A 20,345-nucleotide genomic window follows, 5' to 3' on the forward strand; every position below is an offset into this window, starting at 1 on the left:
ATCACCTATGCATCCACTATTTCTAGGGTCACTTCCTTAAATACTCTGGGATGCAAACTATCAGGCCCCGGGGATTTATCGGCCTTCAATCCCATCAATTTCGCGCCTATTAAGAATATCCTTCAGTTCCTCCTTCTCACTAGACCCTCGGTCCCCTAGTACATCCGGAAGGTTATTTGTGTCTTCCTTCGTGAAGACAGAACCCAAATATTTGTTCAACTGGTCGGTCATTTCTTTGTTCCCCATTATAAATTCACCTGAATCCGACTGCAAGGGACCAACATTTGTCTTCACTAATCTTTTTCTCTTCACATATCTATAGAAGCTTTTGCAGTCAGTTTTCATGTTCCCTGCAAGCTTACTCTCATACTCTATTTTCCCCCTCCTAATTAAAACCTTTGTCCTCCTCTGCTGAATTCTAAATTTCTCCCAGTCCTCAGGTTTGCTGCTTTTTCTGGCCAACTTATATGCCTCTTCCTTGGATTTAACACTCTCCTTAATTTCCCTTGTTAGCCACAGTTGAGCCACCTTCCCCGTTTTACTTTTACTCCTGACAGGGATGTACAATTGTTGAAGTCCATCCATGTGATGTATAAATGTTTGCCATTGCCTATCCACCGTCAACCCTTTAAGTATTATTTGCCAGTCTATCCTAGTCAATTCACACCTCACACCGTCGAAGTTACCTTTCCTTAAGTTCAGGACCCCAGTTTCTGAATTAACTGTGTCACTCTCCATCTTAATAAAGAATTCTACCATATTATAGTCACTCTTCCCCAAGGGGCTGCGCACAACAAGATTGCTAATTAGTCCCTTCTCATTACACATCACCCAGTCGAGGATGGCCAGCTCTCTAGTTGGTTCCTAGACATATTGGTCTCGAAAACCATCCCGAATACACTCCAGGAAATCCTCCTCCACCGCATTGCTATCAGTTTGCTTAGCCCAATCAATATGTAGATTAAAGTCACGCATGATAACTGCTGTACCTTTATTGCACACATCCCTTATTTCTTGTTTGATGCTGTCCCCAACCTCACTACTACTGTTTGGTGGTCTGTACACAACTCCCACTAGAGTTTTCTGCCCTTTGGTATTCCGCAGCTCCACCCATACAGATTCCATATCATCCAAGTTAATGTCCCTCCTTACTATTGCATTAATTTTCTTTTTAACCAGCAACGCCACCCTGCCTCCTTTTCCTCCTCACCCACAGTCGCCCTGCCTCCCGTTCATTATCAGCACAAACTTAACGGCAGCTAAGGACCAATAGGAAGAGCAGGGCGGAGCTCTGGGAGCGAGTGGGCGGTTGGTCCTCCAACTAATCGGGGTGTTTGAGTGATGGGACTTGTGGCACCCAGTGGGCAGGGCTGAGCCTGGATCTCCCTCATTGGCTGAAACTCTGCATTATTTTTAAAGCTAATTTCTCTCAAACTCCAGGAGAAAACTCGACCTCCCTGATGTGGCTTTAAACAGATGAAACCCTGTGGGGTGGAGCAAACATTGTAGCATTTGGTAGTGAAATGGATTCATTTAGAACAGACAGCAGGGATTATTTCAAGAAATAACACAGCGCAGGGAAAAAAGAAATGCAGTGGATGTTGTGTAGATGAATTTTCAAAAGGTATTTGATAAGTTGCAGGACAGGAGGCTTCTTGATAAAATTAAGGCTCACGGTATTAAAGGGAGTGGGGCAGCGTGGATAGGAAGTTGGGTAAAGGGTAGAAAACAGAGAGTAGTGGTTAATGGATGTTCTTCAGACTGGAGGGATGTAAACAGTGGAGTCCCCCAGGGCCAGTGTTGGGACCATTGCTCTTCTCAATATAGAGAAATTATCTCGACTTGGGTATATGGGGCACAAGATCAAAATCTCCAGATGATGGCAAAAGTGGGACCATGGCCAACTGTCAAGAGGAGATCAGTTATTTCAGTGTGAATATACAGGTTAGTAAATGGGGCAGGTAGATGTCAGATGAAATTTAATGCAGAGAAATGTGATGTGATAGATATAGGGAGGAAGAAAAAAGGAAGAAAAAAGAAAAAAGAGCAGACAGACTTTGGGGTGTAAGATTCTAGCTAATGCCTTGTCTTAGTAACGAGCATATTAATAGGGATTTGGAGTACAAAAGGGCAGAGGTTATATAAACCTGTACAAATCATTGGTTAGACTGCAGTTCGAATATTATTGTCAGGTTTTGGGGCATCTTACATCAGGAAGAATTTCAAGGTCATGGAGCGGGTGCAGAGAGATTCACTGAGATGGTACCAGGGAAAAGAGCCTTTAGTTATCAGGAGAGATTGGAGAAACTGGGGCTCTGTTCATTCGAACAAAAAGGTAATTAGAGATCTGAGGGAGGTGGTCAAAATTTGATCAGGTAAATGAGGAAATAATATCTCCACTACTCGGTGAGTCAGTAACTCGAGGGCATCAAATTCACCAAAAGATTCAGACCCAGGGATGAAATATTGAGCACACTGTGCAAAAATGTTCAGACATTTACTGTTCCTCTGGATCTGTGTCCGGGAAGAAAGTGATAGGTTTCTCTCCTCTTTCGGATGTCAATGCCGATATTCTGAGTCCCTAGTGTCTGCCATAAATTCTCTCCCATCAGATAAAGCACAGGTTAGATAAGAGCACTGCCTCCATCAAATACTCCCAGAGCAGGCACAGCACAAGTTAGATATAGAATAAAACTCTCTCTACACTGTCCCATCAAACACTCCCAGGGCAGTGTAAAGGGTACTTTACTGACATCGATCACCTTGATGAGCTCAAAGATTCACCTACAGAAAGAGAACACAAACCCATCAGCTTCTCCCCCGACACAGATACTGAGGGACAGGGAATGTCTGGGACAATAACATTTCTCACTCAATAAAGGTATAAATTGATCCTGTATCACTCCCCATTAATCCTGGGCTCCACACGGGCCGAATCCTGCTCCTGTTTCCCTTCCTGTAACAGCACTGAGCTAAACCCAGCCCATAATGAGCAGGGCTCAGGGAGGTTGGTTGCTAGGCACTGCAGTGATGTCACAAAGCAGGGCCATTCAGCCCAGCTAGTCCTCTCCTTGTCCCTTTAAAGGTGGAGAGCTGGGACATCCTGTCTCAAAACACATCTCCCTGTTCATACTGAGAATCCCCAGGGAAGGGCCAAGGCCCAGAGTGTGGAACACAACCAAGGGGGGAAAGAGGAGAGAAGGGAAGGTAAATCAAGGAGTCGGGACTGAGGGACACCAAGCTTCAGTTTTGGAACTTGTAGACTTCAGGAGGGAAAGAATGAGTTCAGGATCTATGGAGAGAACAAGGAGCAGAAGCGGAGATGAGTGGGGATTTCAGGACAGTGAGGATATAGGGGGAGGGAGATTGTGTAGGGCCATGTATTAGGGGTATAAGAGGGATAGGAAAGGTCAGAGGAGCAATTACTGCAGCAATGTCCATAAATAGTGAATGAGAGAGAAGATGGGGGTTAGAGTGGACCATGGGCAGTCTGTTAAACTGTTTGCTGTGACCAGCTTTCCTTCTGTTAAAAAATAGCCTCCTGTAGCCCAATGATACAAACAGCCCATTAAACTCCACCAATGTCCTTTGGTCTGTTGAGGTCTCTCTTTGCAAAACATCACCTGTTGTTAAAGCTGCTCATTCTGACACACTCAGTGAGAAATGAGCTGCAGAACTGCCGATACCCTCAGCTTGAAGGAGACGTTTCACCTTGCAGATTGGATTGCCCATTGAGTTTGATTAAATTGATAAACTAACAATGCTGCTTTGCCCCGTGACAATAACAGAATATCAGAATATTTCCCATAGGTTGAAAGCCAATATTACAGGACTCACTACCCTGGATGGTTGAAGTGGACCCTGTGATATAATAGAATTTTCTGACCTGTCAGACTTGGAAATCTCGTAGATCCATCTTTCAAAAAGTTGTGGGAGCTCAGTTCTCAGATGGTCTTTACAGTTTGTAACAAGTGCTCAATCAGCTCAATCTGATCGAGATGTCACGAACTCGACACACTGCATGTGTTTGAAACAAAGCTCATTTATTTGACATCGATACAGATTAAACTCCGGCCCATTTATAGGGGTTACTAACATCAGCTTTGCCAAACCCCAACTGTCAAAGTGAACATGGTTCAGTCCTGGATGAGATTAAATGCAACAATAACAGCAGAATCCAACCTGTGTACTCACTTGTGAACATACTGGTGTCTCAGCAGGCAGGATGAACGGGTATATCCCGACACACCGAGCAGGTGAGCAGCCTCTCCTCAGTGTGAACGTGCTGGTGTGTCAGCAGGTAAAATGACACAGAGCAGGTAAATGCCCTCTCCCCACTGTGAGTGTGTTGGTGTTGCATCAGATGCTTTCTGCTTTTAAAGCTCTTCTCACAGTCAGAACATTTAAATGAACAAGTTGGTGTGCAGTGAAGCTGGAGGTGTTAGTGAATTCCTTCCCACATAGGGAGCAGGTGAATAGCCTCTCCTTTGTGTGACTGCGCTGGTGTTTAATCAGTTCCTTAGGGCTTTTAAACCAGTTCCCACAGTCAGAACATTTAAACAGTGTGAACTTGCTGGTATTTCAGCAGGTTAGGTGATTGCGTGAATTCATTCCCACACACGGAGCTGGCAACAGTGTGAACTCACTGGTGTCTAAGCATGTTGCCTAACAGACTGAAACTCTTCCCACACATGGAGCAGACAAACGGCCTCTCCATACTGTGAATACGCTGGTGCATCAGCAGATGGGATGATTTAGTGAATTCCTTCCCACAATCGGAGCAGGTGAACAGCCTCTCTCCACTGCGTCGATGAGTTTCTAGCTGCAATGAGTAACTGAATCTCTTCCCACATTCCCACGGCTTTTGCGTGGTGTGGGTGTCCTTATGTCTCTCCAGGTTCGACGATCAGTTGAAGCCTCGTCCACACAAAGAACACGTGTACGCTTTCGCTCCACTATGAATGGGTGCGATGTTTTTTCAGGCTGTCTAACTGGTTAAAGCTCTTTCCACAGTCAGTGCACTGGAACACTCTCACTCGGGTGTGTGTATCTCAGTCCTGGTTCTGGACTTCCCCAACATCGGGAACATTCTTCCTGCATCTAACCTGTCCAATCCTATCAGAATTTTATACGTTTCTATGAGATCCCCTCTCATTCTTCTAAATTCCAGTGAATATAAGCCGAGTCGATCCAGTTTTTCTTCATATCTCAGTCCTGCCATCCCGGGAATCAGTCTGGTGAACCTTCGCTGCACTCCCTCAATAGCAAGAATGTCCTTCCTCAGATTAGGAGACCAAAACTGTACACAATATTCAAGGTGTGGCCTCACCAAGGCCCTGTACAACTGCAGTAACTCCCTGCTCCTATACTCAAATCCTCTCGCTATAAAGGCCAACATGCCATTTGCCTTCTTCACTGCCTGCTGTACCTGCATGCCAACTTTCAATGACTGATGTACCATGAAACCCAGGTCTCGCCTTTTCCTAATCTGTCGCCCTTCAGATAATATTCTGACTTCCTGTTTTTGCCACCAAAGTGGATAACCTCACATTTATCTGCATTATACTGTATCTGCCATGCATTTGCCCACTCACCTGACCTGTCCAAGTCACCCTGCAGCCTCTTAGCATCCCCCTCACAGCTCACACGACCACCCAGCTTAGTGTCATCTGCAAGCATGGAGATATTACATTCAATTCCTTTGTCCAAATCATTAATGTATATTGTAAATAGCTGGGGTCCCAGCACTGAACCTTGCGGTACCCCACTAGTTACTGCCTGCCATTCTGAAAAGGACCCGTTTATTCCTACTCTTTGCTTCCTGTCTGCCAACCAGTTCTCTATCCACGTCAATACATTACCCCCAATAACATGTGCTTTAATTTTGCAGACTAATCTCTTGTGTGGGACGTTGTCAAAAGCCTTTTGAAAGTCCAAATACACCACATCCACTGGTTCTCCCTTGTCCACTCTACTAGTTACATCCTCAAAAAATTTGTCAAGCATGATTTCCCTTTCATAAATCCATGCTGATTTGGACCGATCCTGTCACTGCTTTCCAAATGCGCTGCTATTACATCTTTAATAATTGATTCCAACATTTTCCCCACTACCGATATTAGGCTAACCTGTCTATAATTCCGTTTTCTCCTTCCCTTCTTTTTTAAAAAGTGGGGTTACATTAGCTACCCTCCAATCCATAGGAAATGATCCAGAGTCGATAGACTGTTGGAAAATGATCACTGCTGCATCCACTATTTCTAGTGCCACTTCCTTAAGTACTCTGGATGCAGACTATCAAGCCCTGGGGATTTATCAGCCTTCAAACCCATCAATTTCCCTAACACAATTTCCTAATAAGGATTTCTTTCAGTTCCTCCTTCTCGTTAGACCCTCAGTCCACTAGTATTTCTGGAAGATTATTTGAGTCTTCCTTCGTGAAGACAAAACCAAAGTATTTGTTCAATTGGTCTGCCATCTCTTTGTTTCCCGTTATAAATTTACCTGATTCTGACTGCAAGGGACCTACATTTGTCTTCACTAATCTTTTTCTCTTCACATATCTAGAGAAGCTTTTGCAGTCAGTTCTTATGTTCCCTGCAAGCTTACTCTCATACTCTTATTTTCCCCCTCCAAATTAAACCCTTTGTCTTCCTCTGCTGAATTCTAAATTTCTCCCAGTCCTCAGGTTTGCTGCTTTTTCTGGCCAATTTATATGCCTCTTCCTTGTATATAACACTATCCCTAATTTCCCTTGTTAGCCACGGTTGAGCCACCTTTCCCATTTTATTTTTACTCCAGACAGGGATGTGCAATTGTTGAAGTTCATCCATGTGATCTTTAAATGTCTGCCATTGCCTATCCACCATCAACCCTTTTAAGTATCATTCGCCAGTCTATCCTAGCCAATTCACATCTCATACCATCGAAGTTACCTTTCTTTAAGTTCAGGACCCTAGTCTCTCAATTAACTGTGTCACTCTCCATCTTAATGAAGAATTCTACCATATTATGGTCACTCTTCCCCAAGGGGCCTCGCTCAACAAGATTGCTAATTGATCCTCTCTCGTTACACAAGACCCAGTCTTGGATGGCCAGCTCTCTAGTTGGTTCCTCGACATAGTGGTCTAGAAAACCATCCCTTATACACTCCAGGAAATCCTCCTCCACTGTATTGTTACCAATTTGGTTAGCCCAATCTATATGTAGATTAAAGTCACCCATGATAACTGCTGTACCTTTATTGCATGCATCCCTAATTTCCTGTTTGATGCCATCCCCAACCTCACTGCCACTGTTTGGTGGTCTGTGCACAACTCCCACTAATATTTTCTGCCCTTTGGTGTTCCGCAGCTCTACCCATACAGATTCCACATCATCCAAGCTAATGTCCTTCCTTACTATTGCGTTAATCTCCTTTTTAACCACCAATGCTACCCCATCTCCCTTTCCTTTCTGTCTATTCTTCCTGAATATTGAATACCCCTGGATGTTAAGTTCCCAGCCTTGGTCACCCTGGAGCCATGTCTCTGTAATCCCAATTATATCATATCCATTAACAGCTATCTGCGCAGTTAATTCATCCACCTTATTACGAATGCTCCTCGCATTGAGACACAGAGCCTTCAGGCTTTTTAAAAACACTCTTTGTCCTTTTAGAATTATGTTGTACTGTGGCCCTTTTTGATTTTTGCCTTTGATTTCTCTGCCCTCCACCTTTCCTTATCTCCTTTCTACCTTTTGCTTCTGCCCCCATTTTACTTCCCTCTATCTCCCTGCATAGGTTCCCATCCCCCTGCCATATTAGTTTAACCCCTCCCCAACAGCACTAGCAAACACTCCCCCTCGAACTTTGGTTCCGGTCCTGCCCAGGTGCAGACCGTCTGGTGTGTACTGGTCCCACCTCCCCCAGAACCGGTTCCAATGTCCCAGGAATTTGAATCCCTCCCTCTTGCACCATTCCTCAAGCCACGTATTCATCTTAACTACCCTGCTATTTCTACTCTGACTAGCACGTGGCACTGGTAGCAATCCTGAGATGACTACCTTTTTAACTTAACTCCTAGATCCCTAAATTCAGCTTTTAGGACCTCATCCCTATGTCGTTGGTACCTATATGCACCACGACAACTGGCTGTTCAATATCCCCCTCCAGAATGCCCTGCAGCCGTTCCGAGACATCCGTGACCCTTGAACCAGGGAGGCAACATACCATCCTGGAGTCTCGATTGCGGCCGCAGAAACGCCTATCTATTCCCCTTACAATAGAATCCCCTACCACTATCGCTCTCCCACTCTTTTTCCTGCCCTCGTGTGCAGCAGAGCCACCCTGGTGCCATGAACTTGGCTGCTGCTGCCTTATCTCCCCCAACAGTACCCAAAACGGCATTATCCACTTTACACACACCCCGTGTTGGCCCTGAACAAGAACCTCCGGGTCCTGCGTTTGCCCCGAGCGCGGCGGCAGCTGCGGGCTTTCTCCCGGTGACAGGCCCGGGTTACCGGCCACCATCTTGAGAGGCTCAGGGTGCAGCAGGGCGCATGCACGGCCCCCTTGGGCAGGAACCAGGAGGAGAGAATGTTGTGAATTTCTATCCTGGACTCTCAGTGATGGCTTTTGTAAACTCCTGTTACAGGCTGTGAGAGGGGCAGCATTTACAGACCGCAAACTTAACCAAACATCACATCAAGATCTGACAGTCACTCCATTCATTGGGAACTGAATATCATCGGCCTTTGAATGTGGAAGGAGAAATGTTTGTCTGTTCTGTCTGTGGGAAAAGATTTCAAACATCAGTGTGACTGGAAAAGCACCGGGACACACACACCCGAGTGAGAGTGCTCCAGTGCACTGACTGTGGAAAGAGCTTTAACCAGTTACACAGCCTGGAAAAAGCATTGCACGTTCACAGCGAGGAGAAACTGTGCACGTGTTGTGTGTGTGGACGAGGCTTCAACTGATAATCCAACCTGGAGAGACGCAAGGTCACCCGCACCACGGAGAAATCGTGGGAATGTGCGGACTGTGGGGAGGGATTTCATTACCCGTGTGAGCTGGAAACTCATCGATGCAGTCACACTGGGGAGAGACTGTTCACCTGCTCCATGGGTTGGAAGGGATTCACTCGTCCATTCTCCAGACACATCGGCGAGCTCACATTGACGAGACCATTCAGCTGCATGCACTGGGAAGAGGCTCTCGCAGTCATCGTACCTAGTTCTACACCAATGAATCACTAACACCTGGGACTCACTTTCAACTACCGTCTGTCCAACCTACATTGAACTTAAGTCATCTGAGCACTCATTTTTAATTTGGAAGCAAGTCATCCTCGATTCCAAGGAACTGCCTATGATGACACCAGCGAATTCACACTGGGGAGAGGCTGTTCACCTGCCCCATGTGTGGGAAGGGATTCACTTGATCATCCCACCTGATGACACACCAGCAAATTCACACTGAGGGGAGGCTGTTCACCTGGTCAGTGTGTGGGAAGGGATTTAATTGACCATACACACCAGCGAGTTCACAGGTGAGTGCACGGGTTGGATTCTGCTCTTAATCATATCCAGGACTGAAGTATGTTCATTCTGATAATGTTAATATTCACTACTACTGGGCTGGTGTTTAATATTCTGGATATATAGCTGATTGTAGTCTCGGACCTGCAGTGTCCCTTTAAGAACTGCTGTCTGGGATCTTTCCCCTTAATTTCTAATGAGAGTCCATAAATGGTTTTACAATAAAATTATGAACTTTTACTTCAATCTTATATTGATCTGTGGTACAAAATCTACAATTCAGTGTCTGAAACGTTCCACAGACAACACCTTCAATTGAAAAGTGGTGCTTATTGACTTGCACATTACACACAGTGGCACCTCCATTCTCCAGCATGATGATGACCTCCATTATCCACCAGAATCAAGAGTCCCCAAATGTTGCCCCTTGCATCCAGTACAACAATCCTCTTGGCACGGAGACAAGTCCAGTCAAAGTAACAGGATGAGTTAAAGGTATTTACTGACACTGGCAGAAATGGTGTTCCACAGGGATCGGTGCTGGGACCACTGTTGTTCACCATTTACATGATTGATTTGGACTTGGGAATCAGAAGTACAATTTCAAAATTTGCAGATGGCACAAAATCGGGAGATGTAGTTAACACTGAGGAAGACAGATAGCATCCTTGTAGAATTATTTTGTTGTGTTAAGGAAATAGCAGCACCTCTTAATTTGCTTTGACTGATCACATCACCATATAATGTGTAAAAATAAATATCATTATCAGCTCCCAATTTCAGAATTGTCAGATTCAAACTCAACTATTTCCAAGTAGTCCAACATTTCAAAAATTGTAATGGATGTAGGCGAGATATTAGGACTTCTTCAATATTAGGACTTTTGTCTAACACAATCCAAACACAGTGACACGCAGACAGATGGACAAGTGTAGCTTCACAGTGAATCCTTTCAAGCCTCATTAAAAACTGGCAGACTGGCAATCCATTGTTAAATAATGGCCTTGTGACACTTTTCCATGCATTTCCTTTCTTAATTGTACAAAGAATTCATTAACAAAAGTGGGGCATCATCTCCCTTTAATTTATATTTTTGACACCAGGCAACAGAAAAAGGTAATTACAACATGACATAAACAGACTCTTCAGGTGTGAGACATCACACTTCAGAACAACATGTCTGCCAGCTGTTGCCACAAACCTCAGAACAGTCAGCCTTTCAGTAGCTGCAGCCCTGATTTAAGTAACTATTAGTTTAACATACGTAGTACAGAATTTGTATTTCTATTCACAATAGAAAAAAATCTATTTGTGACACACACATAATTAATAATTAAATCATAATGTGATTGTGAGAATCGATCGTCACCTCGATACCTTCCATTCCCACTGGTCGCGGAAGGTATCAAGCGTTTGATTAGGCAGAGTCAACATGGTTTTATGAAAGGGAAATCTTCTGAAATTTTTTTGAAGATGTAACTATTAAGATGTTTAAAGGGGAACCAGTGGATGTAGTGTACTTGGATTTTCAAAAAGCATTCGATAAGGTGCCACACAAGAGGTTATTACACAAAATTAGGACTCATGCCTTAGAGGGAGTGCAACAAAGGTTCACGCGACTGGTTGAGGGGATGGATGAATGAGAGGTGATCTAATGGAAACATATAAAATTCTTAAGGGGCTTGACAGGGTTAAAGCTGAGAAAATGTTTCCCCTGGTTGGGGAATGTAGAACATGGGGTCACAGTCTCAGAATAAGGGGCCGGCCATTTAGGACTGAGATGAGGAGAAATTTCTTCACTCAAAGGGTTGTGAATCTTTGGAATTCTCTACCCCAGAGAGCTGTGGATGCTCAATCATTCAGTATATTCGAGATAGAATGTGATCATTTTTTGGAAATTAAGGATAGGGGGATAGTGCAGGAAGGTGGAGTTGAAGTAGAGTATCAGCCATGATCTTGTTGAATGGCAGAGCAGGGCCTACTCCTGCTCCTATTTGTTCTGTTCTTATGTACTGGTGGACACCGCATGCTCTCTCTCCAGGGCCACCCGGGCACAGACAAGACCGTGGAAGAGAGGCAGACAGCCAGAGTGACCACTCCACCCCCACCCCACCCCCCCCCACCCAGGGCCCTGCCCATCCTGGACCAGCAAATTGATATGTCAGCCAGGTCCAAGAGCAGGTCCAGGAGAAGATCCTCCGTCTTACCCACCTCCCCCTCTTCACACCGGGTGGCCAAAGATTAGGAACACGGGCCTAAAGTGTAACCAAACATTGAGGAGCAGACCCTTCAGGTTAACTATACAGGGACTGCAACTCTCTCACACTGAATATATACATGGGCCGGGGACTCCTCAAGGCCACAAAAACCGCATCTGGTCTTGGAGTCCGGAAAGGCGCTTAAAAACTTTTGCACACGACTACTTCATGCAACACTCTCCACCTCTGATCCCCAAATGGAGCAGGGAAGGAGTCCCGTGTAGCGAGCCCTCCATTTTGGACCCAGGCCTCCGCCGGACAGCACGACGACCCGACCGTCCAATTGAGACTGGGCAATAAACAAATCATCAATAAATGATACAGAAACCCAAGTACCCGGGTCCTCAGCCCTGGTACGAAGTACAGTGACCACCAATTTTCCGTTACTAACTCGCACCTCAGGCCCCGCCCAGTCTGGTTTAATTACTAAATGTTTTCTAACTCTGGTTCAGGCCTGTCATCCTGGGGGAAACTTACAAGGCCTCGTTTCTTGGTGTGCCCCACCTGAGAGGCTGTTAATGGCTTTAATAAACTGACAGCAAAGTTTTTTTTAAATAAAAAAAGTGGAAAGTGGTGAAAAACGCCATGAACAATGCCTCAAAACTTGCGGACAGAGCAATACACTTCATCGCCCCTGTCACAGGACTCAATATCCACCCCCTCCACCGTGCACAGTTTGTATGGTCCACAAGATGACCAAGCTCAGGCCGTGTGGAGTCAACGATCAGAATGGGTGGAAAAGTCGCTACAAACTTCCCTTAACTCCAACCCTCTGATTTGTTTTGTAGGCACCTTTCGATCCATTCTACTGCCTGGCCCTTCACTCCACACGGCCTGACCTTGGTCATCTTGTAGATCTTACATACTGTTATGGAAAGCAAGTTGGTTACAAAGCAGAAGAGAGTAGGGGTTAAGAGTAGCTACTCAGACTGGCAAAAGGTGGGAAGTGGTGTTCCACAGGGATCGCTGCTGGGACCACTGTTGTTCACAATGTACATAACCGATTTGGACTCGGGAATCGGAAGTACAATTTCAAAATTTGTCGATGGTATCAAATTTGGAGGTAGAGTTAATACTGAAGAAGACTGCGACAAAATGAGAGATGACATAAATAAGCCTACAGAATGGGAGGGTAATTAGCAAATGAATTTTAAGTTAGGTGATGGATTTTGGTAAGAATAAGTAGGCCACACACTACATGGAAAATAAGAGTCTAAATGGGGTAGAGGAGCAAAGGGCTACACAAATCACAAAGTAGCAATGCAGGTTAATAAGGCCATAACAAGCAAATCAAGCACTGGGGTGCATTTCTAGAGGGGTAGAATTGAGAAGCAGAAAAGTTATGTTCAACTTGTATAGGACCTTGGTTAGAGCACACTTTACGTACTGTGCACTGTTCTGATCACCATATTACAAAAAGGATAAGGTTCTATGGTTGATAATAAAGAAGAAAGCTATACATTGCAGGAAGATATCAATCAACTGGTCGGTGCGCAGAACAGTGGCAAATGGAATTTAATATGGAAAAGTGTGAAGTAATGAATTTGGGTTGGGCTAACAAGGCAGTACACATTAAATAGTCATCAGCAAAGGCAGTCCCTCGTATTGAGGATGACTTGCTTCCATGTTAAAAAGGAATGAACTCTCAGGTGTTTCATTGAAGGACCTAATATTCCAGGTCCCGAACTACATGTTGAAGGGTGGAAGATGCCTGAGCATGGATTTTTTTTTAAAACATGTGGTGGCCGTTGGTCCAGTGGCAAGGATTAACCAAGACAACTGGATACCAGTTGCTGCACGGACCCAGTGCGCACACATATTGCAGTGTGGGCTGGCCCGTGCTGCCCTGGGCTCTCGCCTCTCCTGGGCCCCGATCATGTCGCTCCACAATCACTCGCCATTCCTGCACCCCAACCTCGCCTCTCCTGCTGTAGCTGGCCACACTCCAATCAGCAACCTGGACCTTGGTGACGTACAATCCAGTCGCCCTCTTCACAGCCATCGCTCTCCAGCACACGCTGTACCTTGAAGTGGTGTGCTTCTCTGAAGGCCCCGACCTGCTGATGATCCTTGCAGGTCAGGGTCGCCGCACTGCGCCGCACATCTACACAGCACTGTTAATATATTAATGTACATTAAATGGTAGGACACTGAGAAGTGTAGAGGAAGATATCAATCAACTCGTCAGGTGGGAGTGCATGTCCACAGATTCCTGAAGGTAGCGCGAGAGGTGGGCACCGGAGGGACTGGAGTGCATCATCACGCCCGGCAACCAAATTTTAATTTGATTTTACGTTTTAAAGTTTAATTTGTTTTAATTGCCGGTGCTTTTAGTGTCCCCCTTCCCTTTTATAGGGGGCACTGGGGAAAATTGTGATTTTAGTGCCCAAAAAAAGGGGGGAAAAAAAGGGCCTTGAAAATGTCTGGAGTGTCACCCAGGTCGGGTGGCACCGTTTATTGTTTTTATGTTTTCACAGGTGAACTCAAAAGAGTTTCCTGAAGGTAGCAGGCCAGCTAGATAAGGCGATTAAGAAGGCATATGAATGCTTGTCTTTATTAGCCGAGTCATAGAATACAAGAGCAGGGGATTATGCTTGAACTATATAAAACACTAGTTAGGTCACAGCTAGAGTACTATATGCAGCTCTGGTCACCGCATTACAGGAAGGATGTGATTGCACTGGAGAGGGTACAGAGGAGATTTATGAGGATGTTGCCGGGAATGGAAGTTCTCAGCTATGAGGACAGATTGGATAGGATGGATTTGTTTTCCTTGGGCCAGGGGAGGCTGAGGGGAGAACTCATTGAGGTGTATACAATTATGAGGGGACTGGATATAGTGGATAGAAAGGGCCTATTTCATAAGAACATAAGAAATAGGAGTAGGAGCAGGAGTAGGCCATACGGCCCCTCGAGCCTGCTCCGCCATTCAATAAGATCATGGCTGATCTGATCACGGACTCAGCTCCACTTCCCTGTCCGTTCCCCATAACCCCTTATTGTTTAAGATACTGTCTATTTCTGTCTTAAATTTTATTCAATGTCCCAGCTTCCACAGCTCTCTGAGGCAGCGAATTCCACACATTTACAACCCTCAGAGAAGAAATTTCTCATCTCTGTTTTAAATGGGCGGCCCCTTATTCTAAGATCATGCCCTCGAGTTCTAGTCTCCCCCATCAGTGGAAACATCCTCTCTGCATCCACTTTGTCAAGCCCCCCTCATAATCTTATACGTTTCGATAAGATCACCTCTCATTCTTCTGAATTCCAATGAGTAGAGGCCCAACCTACTCAACCTTTCCCATAAGTCAACCCCCTCATCCTCGGAATCAATCTAGTGAACCTTCTGTGAACTGCCTCCAAAGCAAGTATATCCTTTTGTAAATATGGAAACCAAAACTACACACAGTATTCCAGGTGTGGCCTCACCAATACCCTGTATAGCTGTAGCAAGACTTCCCGGCTTTTATACTCCATCCCCTTTGCAATAAAGGCCAAGATACCATTGGCCTTCCTGATCACTTGCTGTACCTGCATACTATCCTTTTGTGTTTCATGCACAAGTACCCCCAGGTCCCGCTGTACTGCGGCACTTTGCAATCTTTATCCATTTAAATAATAACTTGCTCTTTGATTTTTTTTCTGCCAAAGTGCATGATCTCACGTTTTCCGACATTATACTCCATCTGCCAAATTTTTGCCCACTCACTTAGAAGAGGTGTCAACAACCAGGGGGCATACATGTAAAGTAATTGGTAGAAGGTTTAGAGGGGATTTGAGAAGAAGTTTCTTCACCCAGAGGGTTGTGGGGGTCTGGAACTCACTGCCTGAAAGGGTGGTAGAGGGATAAACCCTCAGCACATTTAACAAGTACTTGGATGTGCACTTGAAGTGCTGTGATCTGCAGGGCAACGGACCAAGAGCTGGAAAGTGAGATTTAGCTAGCTGGCTGGCGTGAACACGATGGGCCGAATGGCCTCCTTCCATGCTGTAGATTTCTATGATTCTATGATGGAGTAGGTGGAAAAGGGATTTGCAAGGATGATCCTAGAACTGAGAGGATATACTTATCAGGAAAGGTTGAACAGGCTGGGCTCTATTCTCTAGAATAAAGAGAAGACCGATGGGTGACCTAATCAAGGTCTTTAAGATTAAGAAAAGGTTATAGAAGGTGGACATGGAGAAAATGTTTCCACTTGTGTGGGAGTCCAAACTGCAGGTCATAAATATCAGATGGTCACTAATAAATCCAAGAGCGAATTCAGGAGAAACTTTTTTCCCCAAAGCGAGGTAAGAATGTGGAACGCACTACCACAAGGAGTAGTTGAGGCGAATAGCATAGATGCATTTAAGGAGAAGCTAGATAAGCACATGAGGGAGCAAGGAATAGAAGTTCATACTAATAGGTTCAATGAAGAGTGCTGGGAGGAGGTTCGTGTGGAGCGGAAACACCGGCACAGACCAGTTGGGCTGAATAAGAACATAAATAGGAACAGGAGTAGGCCACATGGCTCCTCGAGCCTGCTCCACCATTTAATACGATCATGGCTGATCTGATCATGGACTCAGGTCCACTTCCCTTCCCTCTGAGAGAAGAAACTCCTCCTCATCTCAGAATAAGGGGCCGCCCATTTAAAACTAAGATTATGCCCCCTAGTTCTAGTTCTCCCAATTAGTGGAAACATCCTCTCTGCATCCACCTTGTCAAGCCCCCTCATTATCTTGCACGTTTTGATAAGATCACCTCTCATTCTTCTGAATTCCAATGAATAGAATGAATTCCAACCTACTCGACCTTTCCTCATAAGTCAACCCCCTCATCTCCGGAATCAACCTAGTGAACCTTCTCTCAAAAGCAAGTATACATTTTCTTAAATATGGAAACAAAAATTGTACGCAGTATTCCAGGTGTGACTTCCCTGCTTTTATATTTCTTCTCCTTTGCAATAAAGGCCAAGATTCCATTGGCCTTCCTGATCACTTGCTGTAGCTGCATACTAACCTTTTGTGTTTCATGCACCAGGACCCCCAGGTCCAGCTGTGCTGCAGCACTATGCAATTTTTCTCCATTTAAATAACAACTTGCTCTTCGATTTTTTTCTGCCAAAGTGCATGACCCACACTTTCCAATATTATACTCCATCTGCCAAATGTTTGCCCGGAGTCACTTAGCCTATGTCCTTTTTCAGGTTTTGTGTGTCCTCCTCACACATTGCTTTTCCTCCCATCTTTGTATCGTCAGCAAACTTGGCTACGTTACACTCAGTCCCTTCATCCAAGAATGACCTGTTCCTGTGCTGCACACTTTATGTAAATCTATGTAGCTCTATGTAATTATGTTTTCTGACTTGTGACGTAGCTGGAAAAGCTTTTGTTATTACCACAATTATGCACTATCTTCATTTCCAAATATCTCTGAGCTTCTCTAATGGCTGCTTTTGACTCCCTCAATTCTGGGTGATATTTGTTCCTATTCTCCAATAAACTGAATTCATCTTGTTCCAAACTGGGCTCAATGAAAGACAGTTCAGTGAGTCAGGAATCATTCACTCCGAGACCTATGCTGGCAGGTAAAACCCGACTGTTCCTTAGTAAGAATTCCTCTGGTTCCTTGGCATGTATGTCAGGATATCAAAACCCAGCTTTCTTACAGTCCACTCCTGGAGGCCCCAGTCCCCGAGCCTACAACCTTCAGCAGGGTCAGCGGGAGTGATGTCGGGATCGCACCCCCGTGGATGTTCCGGGTCGTGTATTTTTAGTTATCCTGGTGCCTAACACGCAACACATCAATAAAACAGGGAATTCCTGGAAACACACTGCAGGGTCCTTCTTTATCTGGAAATTAAAATCTGTTGTATAATTATACTCGCAGTTAACGGGCTCCTGTGAACTTCCTCTGCTATTTTAATGCAGACTTAACAAATTTATTTTAAACGGATTTATTTTAAATGAGTTAACGCCTGCCTTAAAATAGTAGACTCAGGACTGTACCACATACACGTTAAATCTGCGTGGAATAATTACCAGTCATTTTTAGACAGGAAAGTGTAAACTGCCGTTTCACTTTCAGTCAGGAACAGATCGCAGTTTTACACCAATCTGTGATTTGACAACACGTTTCCAGCATTCACCGTTGATCTTCCTGACTCTAAACATAGTTGTAAAGGAACCTTCTGTTCCATGCCTAGGAGCTCTGAACCATGGAAGAGAGCGGCCTGGACACACTTCTTACACACCTCAAATTAACCCACACGGGGATTTTGCTGTCAGTGAAGAGAGACGAGAAAGACCAAAGTGCTGTTTGCCCCTCTCAGTGTGGCCCTGAGAACTGTGTCCAGGCTGAAGTTCTGTTCCCATCATACGATCCTCCCAGCAGATTGTCCTTTGAGCTCCAGCCAGGTAATCCTAAACACTTAGTTGAAGTTATTATCAGCAGAAACAAATCCCAACTGTCAGAATGAACATGGTGTAATCCTGCATGTGATTAATAACAACAGAATCTAACCGTTACAGTCACTTGTGAACTTGCTAGTGTGTCAGCAGGGCAGATGACTGAGAGCATCCTTTCCCACACTCGGAGCAGGTGAATGGTCTCCCCCAGTGTGAACTCGCTGGTGTGTCAGTAGGGTGGATGATTGAGTGAATCCCTTCCCACACACAAAGCAGGTGAACGGCCACTCCCCAGTGTGAACTCGCTGGTGTCTCAGCAGGTCAGATGACTGAGTGAATCCCTTTCCACACACAAAGCAGGTGAATGGCCTCTCCCCAGTGTGAACTCGTTGGTGTGTCAGCAGGTCAGATGACTGAGTGAATCCCTTTCCACACACTGAGCATGTGAACGGCCGCTCTCCAGTGTGAACTCGCTGATGTCTCAGCAGGTGCGATGATCGAGTGAATCCCTTCCCACACTCAGAGCAGGTGAACGTTTTGTCCCCAGTGTGAGCACGCTGGTGTGTCAGCAGGGTGGATGACTGAGTGAATCCCTGCCCACACACGGAGCAGGTGAACGGTCTCTCCCCAGTGTGAACTCGCTGGTGCCTCAACAGATCGTTTTTGCTTTTAAATCTCTTCTCACAGTCAGAACATTTAAAAGGTCTCTTATTAGTGTGAACATGCTGATGACTCAGAAGGTGGGATGACTGAGTGAACCTCTTCTCACACACGGTGCAGGTGAACGGCTTCTCCCCAGTGTGAGTGCGCTGATGTGCAATGAGGTCAGATGATCGCCTGAACCCAGTCCCGCAGTGAGAACATCTGAACGGTCTCTCCCCAGTGTGAACACGTTGATGTGTCAGCAGGTGGGATGAATTAGTGAAACCCTTCCCACACTCAGAACAGGTGAACGGCCTCTCCCCAGTGTGACTGCGCTGGTGTCTCGATAGGCCAGAGGATCGGCTGAAGCCTCGTCCACACACAGAACACGTATACAGTTTCTCCTCACTGTTAACGGTGCTTTTTGCTTCCATGTTCAAAGGCTAATGATTTTTAGGTCATACTGAATCGGTCAGATCTCGGTGCGATGTTTGGTTTGAGTTTCCACTCTGCAAATCCTCCCCTTCTAATTCACTGTAAAATGAGTTTAAAACAGGAAAAAGGGAGTGTGAGAAAGATCTTACAAAAAGACGCAGGTTGTGAAACTAAACTTAATGAATCTGGTAATTTTTGGGAACAGTACTAGAAAAAAAGTGACCATGAAAGCTGCCGGATTGTCATAAAAACTCAACTGCCTCACTAATATTCTTCAAGGAAGGGAATCCACCACCACAAGACTCTGGCCTCCATGGGAGGGGGGAGAGGGAGGGGGCAAAGGAGAGGGACTTTATATATTTGGAACTCAACCAGAACTTTGACAGAACCTACAAAACTTGCGACCTCCACCACCTAGGTCAAGAGCAGCAGGTGCATGGGAACACTGTTGCCCCCAAGTTCCCTTCCAAGCCACACATTTTTCGAGTGAAGGGTTATGGGGAGCGGGCAGGGAAGTGGAACTGAGCCCAAGATCAGATCAGCCATGATCTTATTAAATGGCGGAGCAGGCTCGAGGGGCCAAATGCTCTTATTTCTTATGTTCACACCATCCTGACTTGGACATATAATCACCATTCATTGATCATTGCTGGGTGAAAATCCTGGAACTCCTTACCTGACAGCAATGTGGGAGTTGCTTCACCGCACGGACTGCAGCGGTTCAAGAAAAAGGCCCACGATCAGCTGCTCAGCGGGAAACTGGGAATTGGCAATAAATACTGACTTTGCGAGTGGCGTCCAGTGCCCAATAATGAATTAAAACAAAACAGTATGTGCAAAGTGGATTAAAAGCCTCCACTGAAATACTCGTTCATAAGATCGCCCTGGACAGTCCCACATGGGAAATTGTTGGTTTGACTGGGCTCAGAAGTACTGGTGGTTAAACCCAGCAGCTTCTCCTCCATCCCCACTGCAGCTCAAACTGATGCAACAAACCTACACAGGAGGCCAGGGAACGACTTCCGTATCCAGCGCCCACCCCGATACAGAGCGGCCCGGAATTGCTGGGCCTGTTTTCCTTGTGTGGGGGAGGCGCTG

At 45.4% G+C, this 20,345-nt stretch overlaps 2 pseudogenes; both read right to left on the minus strand.

Annotated features, from left to right (window-relative positions):
* Window positions 1-9,209, minus strand: part of LOC139228669 (zinc finger protein 551-like) — a 30,862-nt pseudogene extending 21,653 nt beyond the window's left edge.
* An 8,536-nt stretch (window positions 9,210-17,745) lies between these two features.
* On the minus strand, window positions 17,746-20,071 carry LOC139238013 (zinc finger protein 436-like; annotated as a pseudogene).
* Window positions 20,072-20,345: the final 274 nt, after the last annotated feature.

This window comes from Pristiophorus japonicus, chromosome 2, assembly GCF_044704955.1.
Source record: "Pristiophorus japonicus isolate sPriJap1 chromosome 2, sPriJap1.hap1, whole genome shotgun sequence".
Taxonomy (NCBI): Eukaryota; Metazoa; Chordata; class Chondrichthyes; family Pristiophoridae; genus Pristiophorus; species Pristiophorus japonicus.